Genomic DNA, 15,020 nt, shown 5'->3' on the forward strand with positions numbered 1-15,020 from the left:
AGATTCCATCTTTCATCTATTGAATCTACAGTCCAATGAAGAACTTAATCTCCCTTATGAGTGACATCTCAAACTCTTTCTTCATCTCATCTACAAAGTCATGACTTATCTTGTCATCTCCACCAAAGATAATGTCATCAAAAAATACCTCACAAATTAGGATATGATCTCCTTCAAACTTCAAGTAGATATTTCTATCTTCGCTTTTTCTATCAAATCGAATCTTCACAAGATGGAAGTGCAAGCGTTCATACCATACTCTAGGTGCCTGCTTTAGACCATATAAGGCTTTATGTAGCCTACACACCATGTCATTGTCTTCAGATAGGGCAAACCCATCTGGTTTCTTTATATACACCTCCTCTTCAAGTACACCATTTAGGAATGAAGATTTTACATCCATTTGATATACTTTGAATCCTTTAAAAGCTGCATATGCAAGAAGCATACGAACTCCTTCCAATCTGGCTATAGGAGCAAAGGTTTCTCCATAGTCTTCTCCTTCTTCTTGGGCATATCCTTTACACACTAGTCTGGCTTTGTTTCTAATCACTGTGCCATCCTCATTCAACTTATTTCTGAAAACCCATTTGGTACCAATGACATTTTTATGCTCCGGTCTAGGTACCAAAGACCATGTACCATTTCTCTCTATCTGGTCAAGTTCCTCTTCCATTGCCTTGAACTAGTCTTCATCTTTATGTGCCTCTTTGAATGATTTAGGCTCAAATTCAGAGATCATACATGAGTTTTCTTTGACCTTTCTTCTTGTAAGGATTCCTGCATCCTTATCTCCTATGATCTGCTTAGGATCGTGATTCAGCTTGACATACCGAGGAATGGTCTTGATATATTCCTCTTGCTTTTCTTCTTCATCCTCATCTCCATCAGTATCAGCATCTACATCTACTGGTGTAGGAACACTATTACTGGTACTTGGTTGACTGGCAACCAATTCATTTACGACTTTCTCACTGTCGGTCTCCTCAATTTTCTTAGAGGTTTCATCAACTCTTACATTGATGCTTTCCATAATTCTTTGAGTCCTATTATTGAAACACTTGAGAGCTTTTCTCTTGGTGGAATACCCTAGGAATATTCCCTCATCACATTTCGCATCAAATATGCTCCAGTGTTTTCTCCTCTTGATGTAACATTTGATACCAAACACTCTAAAGTAGCTAGCCACAAGTGTCTTACCGGTCCAATACTCATAAGGAATTTTATCCTTACCTTTCTTGATGAGTACCCGGTTCATTGTGTAGACTATAGTGCTCATTGCTTCTCTCCAAAAGGTGTGAGCAACCTTTCCTTGAATCAGCATTGTTCTTGCTGCTTCAACCACAGTTTGATTATTCCTCTCTGCTAGGCCATTCTGTTGTGGAGTCCGGGGGGTAGACAATTACCTCTTGATGCCATGTTCTTCACAGTACTTGTTGAATTCACTAGAAGTGAATTCACCTCCTTGATCAGTTCTTAGGCACTTGATCCTTTTACCACTTTCCTTCTCCAGTAATGATCTGAAAGCTTTAAATTTTACAAAAGCTTTAGACTTATCTTTCAAGAATGTGACCCACATCATTCTTGAGCAGTCATCAGTGAGAATCATGAAGAACCTATCACCCTGCACACTCCTAGTTTTCATAGGACCACACAAATTAGTATGCACAATATCAAGAAAATTGTCAGCAGTGAAAGGTTTACCTTTAAAGGTTGAGGAAGACATTTTCCCTAGTTGACACTCTCTACACAAGGTATTTTCCAGTTTTCTCAGCACTGACGACCCTCTAACTGCCTTGATCTTACTGGCCTTCACAATGTTATCAAAGTTTACATGGCAGAGTCTCCTATACCATATCTAGCTATCATAAAATTTAGCCATAAGACATGTACTTTTATTTGCATTTAGCTGAAATAGGTTACCTTTGGTCTGCATGCCGGTGGCCACCAATTCACCATTCTTTCCTTTGATTCTGCACACTCCATTCTTGAATTCCAGAGTGAGACCACTATCATTTTGCTAGACAACACTCAGAAGGTTGTGTCTTAGACCATCAACCCAATACACATTGTCAACACTACTCTTTCCATTCAAAGAGATGGACCCTCTACCTTTGACCATACATGGTGCATCATTATAAAAACAAACCACACCACCATCATACTCTTCCAAGGATAGAAACTTACTCCGGTCACCAGTCATATGGTGAGAACATCCATTGTCAATAATCCACTCATTGGAATTATCAAAGCGGGAGACAAAAGCCTTCTTGTCTAACACATCTTCCTTGACAGCAAAAAACACAATATCTTCATTTTCTTCATCTTCTGTCTCCTCATTTGTGATACCTTCATCAACTGCCACAAAACAGTTTCTTTGGTTTCCTCCTTTGAATTTCTTAAACCTTTCTGGTTTGTCCTTGTTGTCACCATTAGGACAGTTGACAGCAATATGTCCTATCTAGTTACAAGAAAAGAATTTCAAAGGGAGCTTACCTTTGTATTTGCTGGTTCCTTTAGGAATTTTCCTAGCAAGAAGAGCTTCAAATGCCATATGAATCTCCTCATCATCCATTTCTCTGCTTTGTCTTGGTTCACCACTAGTGCTAGCTTCTTTTCCTTTTCTGGATGGTACAACAGAAGCTTTAAAAGCTGATTCAGTCTTTTGAACATTGCCATCAAAAATATTTAGCTCATAGGTTGTCAACTTTGCAATGATGGAGTCTAGGGATACCTTAGTCTTGTCTATTGATCTCAACTCCTAAATAGAAACAACCTTTATTGCATAGATTAGTAATAAGGATCTCCAAACTTTGCTTACCATGATGGAATCTTCCATTTTACCACTTGCACTCTTGATATCTCCAACAAAAGTTTTGATTCTTATTCCATACTATTGAATGGTCTCACCTTCAACCATCCACATGTCTTCAAACTTCCCTCTGAGGCTTTCTTCCTTAGCTTTTTTTACATGTTCATCACTGCCATAGATATTTTCAAGAGTATCCAATAATTATTTGGGATTTACTTTATCTTGGACATCAATAAACTCAATGTCAGATAAACTACTAATTAGGGCTTCCATGACTTGCCCATTCTTCTGCATCTCTCTCTTTTGGTCATCGGTGAGAGTACTGGTAGGGGCAACATAAGCATTCTCAACATAGCTCCAATATTGAGCACCCATGATTCTGATGTATATTTTCATTCTATCTTTCCATATACTAAAATTATCTCTATTGAACTTTGGACCTTCCCTCTTCATCATTAGACTGAGATCTTTTCCTCAAGTGGTTAAGCTTATAACATAGATGACCTGGAGGATGCTCTAATACCAATTGATAACTCAATGATGAATGAATAGTACCAAACCAGTACTGAGAGGGGGGGGGTGAATCAGTACAGACAAAAACACAATCCTAAACCAGTTTGTCAGTAGACACTGTGCTTAGGCAGACAAACAATAACATCGGTCTTAAACAGAGTACAACTGACAAAACCCAGAATAACTGAAACAAGCATAAACCGGTTAACACTTATCTTTTCATACAATCTAATAATTCATTTCTATTTCACCCTAGTGTATGAACAGGTAATCTATCATCAAAGATATATAAACAGCTAGATCAACATGATTTACCTTCTGAAATAAATCACTTAAACCATCACATGAATAACACCACACATGACACACAAATTTTTCATGTGGAAACCCAACTAGGAAAAACCACGATGGGGATGAATACCCACAAGCTATTTTTGAACTCTTTAGAAGTTCACTCTGTTAGGAGCCTTGTCCGGTTAAAGACTAATACAATAGGTTCTGTTAGGAACTGATCCTGTTAGGGATCACTCGGTTAAGGGATGGCTAGAATACCTAGTTAAGGGTTAAACCCTGTTAAAGGTTACCTTGTTAGAGGATTTCAAGAACTCAATGATTTTGAGTCACCTTGTTAAAGGATTTATAGTAAGCCGGTTAAAGCTAACCTATTAAGGGATTTCCCAATTGTTGAAGTGGTTAGAGATCAACAGGTATTACAATGATCTAGTAACAACACTCAATGCCAATGCAAATCTGCTTTAGCTCCTCTTCACCTTCTGCACTTACACTCTACAGGTATCACTTCTCTCCTCTGGTCTAGAAAGAATCACGTATCTCTTCTCTTGGATACACACACAAAAATTTTGCCAACAACCTCAGAAAGAAACACAATATCAACCTTATAGGAAATAGATAGGTCAATAGCATAAACCCTAAACCCTAAACCTATTAGGTTAAGCAATTCAAATGGTTCAATCCTGACCGTTGAGCACATTGCAATAAATTCAACAGTCTTTAACCAATCTCAAGATGTTCTCCATCATTTGTTTTTCATCGATTTCATGGTGGCTAATAACCCATCATGCGTTATCACCGTTTATAGATTTTGCACATTCTCAAGGTAGATAGGAACAATCTCCTTCATGCAAGATCCTACACATGCACAAGGCTAACATGGCAACACAATCTATTCTTCGTTGCAATGCTAACTCATCACACAAAGTCACCAGTTGAGTCACATAGGCTTGAAGTACTTCAACCTGAAACCCTGAAGTTGAGACTACCAACCGGTAGTCATACAAAGCTTCCATGTTGCGGTTCACAATGTTATACCAGTTTTCACATATACCGGTTCTTGGTAACATACCGATTCTCTCTTCTTCAACATATTGACATTAATGACAACATACAATGTCATCATGTCCTCATACCGGTTCACATAATGCCAACAACCAGATCCTACTGGATCAAATCCAACTAGAAACCAAACATCCTACCGGGACTAGAAGGGTGTCGGTAAAGCATCCCAAAGAGCTAGTGTTGACATCAATGACAAAACATCAATGCAAAACATAATCAATTCCTTCAAATGGCTAACAAATGCAACTTTTTATGAACATTGGCATGAGGAGAAAGAAGAAAAACAAGGAATACAGTCAAATCTTGAAATGGCAATGTCTCTTAGAGATATCCTCATGAAAAGAAATGGAGATCTTACTAAGGAACTTGTTGAGGCTAATGAGAAGCTTGATAAATTCAACAAGAGTTCATCTATACTTGATGAACAAATGCAATCTCAAAGGATGAATGGTGATACAACTGGTCTAGGATACTCTACATTTGAGAAAGGTGAACCTTTTGGTACAAAGAACAACATGCATGAAGATAAAACAACTCCTAAAGTTTAGAAACCTACCAGTAAGAAATATTACAAACCTATTTATTTTAACTGTCATAAACTAGGACACACTCCAAATATATGCAGAAGCAAATTTGATATTAATACTAGTTATAGACCTAATGCAAGATATGTGCTTAGAAATTTTTAAGGTTATTGTTATACATACAACATGTATGGGCATCAATCTATTGAATGCAGGTATGGAGATAATTATCCAACACCTCATATGAATCCAAGATCTGTTTGTGAGTGGAGAAGGAATTCAGAGGAACACAAATTGGCAAATACCCTATATTAACCGGTCTAGTCCTTATGAGATGGAGAAGAGAGTCAATATGATTTGCTCAATATGTAACAATTGTGGATATGTGGCAATGAACTACAAAAGAAGAACATGTAGAGGCAATGCAGGACCTTGGAGAGCATATGGAATGACATGTTATCATTATAGCAAACCAGGACACATTGCCAAGTTTTGTAGAACGCAGAAGAACCAATAGGTGAATCATCTTGTAGACCGGAAAGGAAAGAAGAAAGTTGATATTGAAGAAACTAGAGCTGAGATGAATAGAACCTCGAAGAAGAAGAGTGATGAAAAACCATATAAGGAATTAGGTTCTCTACCTAATGTGGAGAATCCATCACCAACAAACTAAGTTATTTCTAAAACTTGGGGTGTACATAATGTCAAATCTTGAGATGAACCCCTAGATAAAGTACTGGAAGTTGAATTTGCATATTCTGATGCAGTTTGATGTTTTGATATGTTTTTGGATGATAACTAGTAAATAACATATAGTTTTGCAACCGGTAATATGCTTTAGAGTATTTTAAGGTGTTTTAGGGTTTTGTCGGTAAATGCATTTATTGTGGTGGATAAAGTGCAAATAAAAGGAACATTTTGAATTTCATTTGTCATATTGTGATCTTGAGTGCATTTGGCAAGCAAGAAAAGAATAGAAAATTTTGTTCTAGAAACATTCAAACCATTTATCAGCAATATGAATCAATCAGAGTAAAGTTTGAATCAGTGATTGAGTATTGAAAGTTTTTTACGGTTGCAAACCCTAGTACCAAAGTAGAAAAGGTATTTATCTAAGAAATCCTATTCTTTGCTTAGTGATTTGTATATTTTAAATGGATACACCTCACCTTGTCAATGTGACCAAGAGGGAAAGACCAGAATTTAAAAGACACGCATATAAGTCTAAGGAAACAGACCCTGTCGGTGCCCTATCTGGTGTACCGAACGGAGTTTTACATCTAAAATATGTAAGATCCTTTTACGATTCTAAAATTGAGGACATGGGTGTGATTGTTATTTTTAATTAGTACAAATCTTTATGTGATGAGAAAGAGATACTAAAAGAATAGTTTAGAAGCGTCGTTGACAAAGGGTTTCATCATGCAATCAATTTCATTGATGACTTTGATAATGATTTAGTGAGATTTGTTTTAAGTTGGATTCATGATCAATTCATGTGGCTGGATAGACCTCATAAGATAACAAAGGAAGCAATCCGTGTAGTAACTGGTAAAGTGCCATTGTTGAGGTCACTACCTAAAAATGATGTTGAGAAGGTATCAGGATCTAGATGGGATGGAAGAGCTATGACTGTGAATAATATTAATGATCCCGCAGTTAAATTTGCATCAATGGTAATTGGTTATAGAATCTACTATTCAAGCAGAATGAATAGTATACTGACAACAACAATACACACTGCATACCGAATGATAAAGGAGAATATGGACTATGATCTTGCAGAAGCATTAAGGAGTCAATTAATGGAAAATCTGGAAGTTGTGAAGGACAAGAAGCTGAGATTTAAATTCGGACAACTAATTTTGGGATTGTTTTTCTATTTTCAAAACTTTTTCCCCGATATTGGATATGTTTAGTGGATAACCGGTTTACCAATCCTACTACAAATGAAGAACAGTATTGGGGTGGTGAAAGACAAGTTTGATGATGTATCATGAGGTTATTTCAAGAAATTTCAAAAGAAAATTCATGCTAGGGAACACATACCGACAGAAGTAGTCAATTAGTATGAGGATTCCATCTATTTTATGGTAGACATAGATAAATGCATGATGGAGGCTATGATTCCCAGGACCACATGGGTAATGCCCATGGGATATGAAATAGATAAAGATCTACTCATTTCTTATGCTGATAATTTGCTAGATCAATCAATCGATACCATCGCTGAAAGGTTTGGAACCTATAAGGAGAAACTACTTCAAGTACACTGTGAATTGTAGTGACTGGTAATAGAAAAAAAAGTGAGGAAAGAGGTGGAGGCCTTTTCTAAACATGACAGATTCACTAAGGAACAAATAGTAGTAGCAAGAGCCAAGCATGAGGCCGAACAAGGTGAAACTTCTAGTGTACCAACCGATACCTCCACTAGTAAGACAAGAGCAACCAAAGCAATTGAATCAGAAGAAGATAAGAGAGCACTAAGGGAAAGTTCTAAGAAGCAGAAGACTACTAGTAAAGGTAAAGCATCTAAGAAACTATTGACACTTGAAGAATCTTTCCTTAGGATGGCCAAAATAATAAATAATTATGGAGTATATAAGGGATTAAACATATTGTTTACTCATTTGTCTGAAAGACAACAAAGAGAAATTGAAATTGAAAAAGAAACTGTCTGTCATACGGAGCACGTGCCTCTATCACTGGGTGCTCCCTCTGTCCTCCTTATCCCTGCCATGTCTCGCAGATGATGTACCTGGTCCTGGTCCTGGTTGCGGTGGTCTCATCGGTCCACTCCCTCCTATGCTGCTCAATGACCTCCGAGAGCATGACCTACTCTCTGTCCTCGATCGTGCCCGATATGAAGGTGCTCTCCGCTCCGATGGAACTGCACCCTCATATAGTGTCCTCCAGTACAGTCTCTCCTCGCCAATCCCAGTCCAGCTAATGTGTCTCTCTCTATGCTCCTGAGTCTATGTCGTAGCATGAAACAGTCCGGTCGATTCTCCTGTGCGATCAATGGATATTGTCGACTCTGCATCACAATCGGGGCATCATTTTGTCAGTTTTAGGGTTTGTTCCTACAGGTTGCATGTCTTCATTTTCATGATCAAATCAGGGTGTTTTTCATCCACATTACCCTATCCTACCCTCCCCCCCCCCTGTCAGGTCATTTGCATGCACTTTCACCTCAAAACTAGGGTTTTTATGACAACTTGCGCCTGTGTTGTAGAAACTTGCGCCTGTGTTAGATGAATTGCGCTTGTGTATTCATACACAAGCGCAGAACATAATACACAAGTGCAGGTTTAGATGACACAAGCGCAGATGTCCATTTTGGTGCCTCCTGTGGGTCCCGCAATGTCCCGTAAGCCATCAAAATTCATGAAATCAAAAACATGGGTTTTCGAGATACATACCGCTGCTCCTGCATCCTCCGGTCGTCTGAATGTGCGTACACGTTCTCCAAGGTGATCCGCCGTTGGAATGTTCGCCATCTGTCTGCAAGTGTCCTTGTCTAGAGCAACAAATCCTCCTCTTTCGCTACTGCAAATGAGTCATTTTCACCCTCTTGGTCCCATTTATAGCTCTTTGTCATTGCATAGATGGACGTGCGTCCTCTCCATCTTATGTTGGTCGCGGTCTTGTGCACATTAAATTGTTTGTCCTTCATGCATCCGATCTCCGATTGTCAGTCCGTTCGATCCTGTCATTTTTATCGATCAATTGGCCTCTTTTCCGCATGTTTTCGGCCAATTCCTCGAGGGGGCATGCATATGTCATTGTTATTATCTGGGGCATTTTCATTATTGTTCTTTGAAACAACGCTCAGAATCGCATTGTCTCAAAGAGGGGCAAAATGTAGACACCCAAAAATGGTCAACGCTTGTGAGGTCACACTTTAACATTTGCGCATTGCCTCATTTTAGGTTTTTGCGTCGCATTAACATTTCTCCTATGTCACGCACTTGATTTTTATCATTTGCGAACATTGAGTGATTCTTCTACATTCTTCAATCATCTCGTCTTCGAATTTGGTCTTGTCGACAACATTATCCAGTCATGATGTTGATCAATTTTATCCTGTCGCATCAATGTGCGTATTCATTTGTCATCATTTTGGACATCGTCAATCCTAATTAGGGTTGTGTCCTCCTGTCAATCTTATCAATTTTATCATCAATCTCATCATTTTGGACATCGTCAATCCTAATTAGGGTTTTGTCCTCTTATCGATCCTGTCAATCTTACGATCAATTTGTCATCGATCGTTGTCCTCTTATCAATCTTGTCGATTTATCATCAATCCTTTAATCTTGTCGTTTTACGATCGATTTGTCATCGATCGTTGTCATGTTCGATCTTGTCATCTTGCAATTCATTTTGTTGTCGATTCTTGTCCTTTTGTCAATCTTGTCATTTTGCGACCGATTTGTCATCATTTCACTATCAATCATTATCTGTCTCAATTGTGTCAATTTGGATCAAATCATGTCAATTGGCGTATTTCTCAATCAAATCATTTATCGCATTGGTCATTTATCAAAATCAAGTCATGACATTAATTATCTTTAATCAAGACCTAATTGTCATTTTCGCATTTCTAATTCATCTTCTAGGGTTTTATGATTTAGTCATTTAACCTAATTCGCCATTTCTTCCTCTAGGATTACTAAATTACTTGTTAATCCTAAGTCTTCTTATTACAATTAAATCTTTATTTAATTGGCTAATTATTCTTCTTTGTGAATTGATTAATAAATGAAAAATTATTAATTAATTCACTAATTCCTAAATCCTATTTTTCATCAATTTCTAATTCCAATTTCCTAATTGGTCATCAATTTCAATTTCCTAATTTTTCAAATTTCTAATTCCTTTTCCCTCCTAATTCATCTCCTAATTCCATGGGAATGGCATGTCAATTTGTCATGAAATTGTCATAATTGATAATCAATCAATTTTGACATAGAATGTGTCATAATTTGTCATCAAATTGTCAATCAATCAAATTGTGCATGGAAAGTGCATAATTTGTCATAATTTGTCATATTGATTTGCAATTTCCATTTGAATTGCATCATGCCAATTTTGTGATTTCTCCAATTTCTCTATAAATTGGATAATTTTTCTTCAATCATCCCCTTCAATTACTTCTTGAAATCCGAATTGCTGTCAAACTATCAAATTTTAGTTCTAGTACTCTTGAGCCTTTTTGCTTTCAATTGTGTGAGCACTTGTAGGTGAGATCCACAAAACTATTGAAGAGGAAAGAACAACAATGGAGCCGCATGGAAGGAGTATTCAATCTTGAATCTGGTTTGCATAATGTTTTCTTTTGAATGCTTCATTTTCATACCTCTATTGAATGTGCATTGTGATTAGGTTCATTGCAATGAGTATTTCTTTGATTGAGCTATCATGTTTAATGTTTTGATTGATCTACTTATCTTGTAATGATTCCTAATTTCTATGCTACAGATACCAATTCTAATCTTGATTGATCATGAACCAGATGAAGAAAGACGTATTTAGTTTATTTTGAAGTGATAAAACTGAACAGATTGATTGAAAATGATATCGATCCCTAACTTGATTGAACTAGGACCAATGAAGAGAAAATTAAGATACTGAAATTGAACTTGATGGATCAAGAAGCAGATCTTACTGATCTAGAACTTGATTGAACTAGACACAGTGAGCGAAGATAAAACTGATCTTGAACTTGATGGATCAAGACACGATGAGCAAAGATAAACTGTCTATCTTGATTTGATGTGGTGAAACTAAACACTTGATTAGATTAAGCATGCAATCAAAGATACTCTTTAAACCCTTGATTTAGTTTAAATGAATAATCAACTTGATGAAAAGCGATGAAACTGATTAACGTTAAGAATATAATTTAGATGAAGACAATATCAACTTGATTTGATGTGATGAAACTGATATGCCCCTAGGGATTGATTTGATTCAAATGATTGAGAAATGTCAATTTGATATGAAGCGATGAAGTTGAGATGCCCCTAGCGATAAGGTCTTGTTTGATGTTCGGTAAAGACTACCTGCTCGACTTGTAATGAAGATTTTGAAAGTAATTCTTGACTTTGAGGATGTGATCACTAATGATGATGATGTCATGAGTATAACCCTTGGGAGCGAAATTGAAAGATCAGCAGGTTGCACAATGATTTCAAGCAATTTGATAAAAAGATTAAGTGATTAATGATTTGAGTGCAAAGAATGATTCAGAGGGCCATTTGAAGATTTAGCGTTGATTGATGAGAAATTGAGCATAAATTGAAGAAAAAATGAGCATTTGATGAAAGCGCTAAGTGGTCATAGTTGTGCAAAATTGACTAGGAAGATGATCTTGGATTTTGATTTTGATCCCAAAAATGGAATCAGGATAGTCAAATTAACCAAGGGTGCAGTTTTCAAACCAATCAGAGAAAGTTGAAAATTAGGGTTTTGACCACTTAGCCATGAAGAGAAGGTTGATTTAAATTCAAGCTCTAGGTGAAGAAGACCAAAATCATCGTTAGTATGCCAGATTAACCATGCAATGCATGAAACTTAACATGAATGCAACAAATGCAACTCAGACCTAGTCACTAGATATTGATTCGCTTTCTTATCATCATTGAGCATTAAATGTAGTAAATAGACATAAGCATCAAGGCACAAAGAGCTAGGATGACTTGAATGTCCTATTCTCTTTGATATAGTATTCAAACATAAGCACCAAGGCAAAAGGAGGCCAAGATGACCTGAATGCTTCTTGCATGCAAACACAACAAACACTTAAAATAGACAAGGAAATAGTTCTAACCTCACTGAAGCATGCACATAAATGGAGTTGAGGTATGTGAGGCCATTCCATCTTAATGTGAAGGCTCTTATCACAAACACCCAGTTTATAGGATGTTTTCAGATCACTGGAATCACATCCACAAGCAAAAAACAAAGAAAAGTATTATGCCCCCAGTTGTTGTACCTCTTAGTCAAGATAGACTTCCTTGAGTTACTCAGAGGGAATAATGAGTGAAAGCCAATATAAAAGAAAACATACAAAGAAAATGTCAGCATAGCTCAAGAGGTTTGAGCTGTTGTTTTTAGTTGTTCTTGTTTTGCATGTTTGATAGGGTTCCAGTGATCAAAACTCTGTATAAGGTAGGAGATAGATGACTGATTTAGAGTGAATGATCTAGACTTTACTGACATAAGGATGGCTTGGTTGAGCTTCTAAGGGCTTTAAGATTGAAGTACCCTAGGACTATAATGTTGATCGATTGCAAGCCATGAGGGTTCTAAGGAGAACCAAAGGGGGGTCACAAAAGTGTCTAAATATTATGCGCAAGCAAAAGCAAAGCGGGAAAGCAAGGAATGAAAGCAGGGAATGTCATAGTTACATTGATAGATGGAGCGCTTGTGAGTACAAGAAGTGCTTGTTTACAAAGTTTTCACCTTCTTGGCAGTGATCTTTTTTTTTTGTCACTGAGCCCCTGTTTGCCAGGTTTTCACTACAACAACCATTTTTTCAGGACTTTTTTAATCATTTTTTTAATCTTTTTTTCAGGACTTTTATCTGAATAGAGTAGCCAGAGCTTAAGAATGCTTTAGTTGTAGAATTTCTTCAGATGGATGGTGTTGATGGACTCTCAGATCTGTTCTCCTTATGATGTAGAGAGCTGATAGGCACATGAGCCAAAGTTGGTCATAACAATATAGGGACCCAGCCAGTTGGGTTCAAAGTTCCCTTTTTGTTCCCGGTCTTGCTGATTCTTTGGATTTTCTTTTAGCACAAGGTCACCAACTTGAAATTATCTATGTCAAACCTTTTTGTTATATCCTCTATACATTCTTTGTCGATAAGATCTTAAGTGATTGAACACCACTTGCTGACACTCATCAAGAAACTTGAGTTCTTGCAACCTGGATACTCTCTGATCTTCATCAGTGATTAGATTCTGCAAGGAAACTCTCAGAGATGGGATTTCCACTTCTATAGGAATGACTGCTTCAGCCCCATATACTAAAGCAAAAGGAGTAGCACTAGTGGGAGTTCTGATGCTTGTTCAATAAGCCCATAGTGCAAGATTGATCTACAAATGCTAATCCTTTCCAGATTTGTTCACTATATGATGCAAGATTCTTAGTAGTGTTTTATTGGATGCTTCATCCTATCCATTACCTTGAGGGTAATTTACAAAGGACCAATGTTGTTTGATATTGAATTTTTCACATAGCTCAGTTATGTCTTTATTTTTGAACTGCCCCCCATTATCAGTGATGATTGAAGAGGGAATTCCATACTGACATATTATATGATTCAAAATGAATATGGGTACTTGTTTCTCAGTTGATTTGATGAGGGGAACTACTTTGACCCACTTTTTGAAGTACTCAGTAGTAGGTAATGATGAATTTATGTCCATTTGAAGATGCTGGATAAATCTGACCAACCAATCAAAAGCTCATTGTTGAAACGACTAATGTGTTAGAAAGGGAATGAGTTCCCTTGCTAGGGAATGTATGAGATTACCATGTAACTGGAATTTTTGGCATGTCTTAGCATATTTCAAAGCATCCTTTTTCATATCAGGCCAATAGCCAGCCCTTAGTAATTTATGTGCTAATGTTAAGCCATTCAAATGAGATCTAAAAATACCACCATGGACTTCAGACAATGCTTGTTGAGACTCTTCTGATTCTAAATACATAAGAAAGACACCATATAAACCTTGCCTATATAGATCATTAGCATTGATGACATAATGGGAGGCATTACAGATTAGATTACGTTTTTGACTACGGGTAAAATTTTCTGGGATAGCTTGGTCTCTAAGATAGGAACAAATATGGTTGTATCAAGATGAGTCCTATCCAATAATGGTGCTAACCATCTGGGATTCAGGGGAGCCATATGCAGGGTAGAAAATCTCTTCCACCAAAAATTCATAGTGGAACTCTAGCTCTTGTAGTTGTGGAATAGATGTCAATGTTGCCATAGCATCTGCTGCTCTATTTGTTGACCTTGGAATTTTCTCAAATGAGATGAACACAAAGTATTTCTTGAAGTTGTCCACCATTCTTTTATAAGGCATCAACTTTTCATCTCTAGTATGATATAGGTCATTGATTTGATTGATCACCAACTAAGAGTCACCATATATGTGCATTTCTATGACATTCTATTCAAGTCCCAGCTTAATCCTATTTACCAAGGCTTCATATTTAGCAATGTTATTTGTACAAGGAAAGAGTAACTTTTATGCCTTTGGTATGGAGTATTTCTGAGGAGTAATGAAAATAATTCCAGCTCCCAACCCCTGATGGGTTAAAGATCTATCAAAGAACATCTTCCAGGATCTCTGAGTGAGATACAAAATTGATTCATCTGAAAATTTGATGTTCAAGGGTTGATCATCTTCTAGAGGAGCATCTGCAAATTGATCCATTGTGGCCTGTCCTTTTATAGCTTTCCTTTCCACATATTCAATATCAAATTCTATCAACACCATGACCCATTTAGCCAAACTACCGGTGAGGGTAGCTTTACTAAGAAGACATTTTAGTTGATCAATCTTAGCTATTAACTTGATGGAGTGAGATAACATGTAGTGTCTTAGCTTTTATGATGCAAATACCACTACTAAGAAAACTTTCTCAATTATTGAATAATTTTTCTCATATACTACCAATGTTTGACTAATGTAGTATATAGCTCTTTCCTTATTATTTTCATCCTGCTGATCAAGGAGTGCCCCCAATGATGTCTCAGTAGATGAAATATACTGAATTAATGGCTT

This window comes from Cryptomeria japonica, chromosome 9, assembly GCF_030272615.1.
Source record: "Cryptomeria japonica chromosome 9, Sugi_1.0, whole genome shotgun sequence".
In the NCBI taxonomy this organism is placed as follows: domain Eukaryota; kingdom Viridiplantae; phylum Streptophyta; class Pinopsida; order Cupressales; family Cupressaceae; genus Cryptomeria; species Cryptomeria japonica.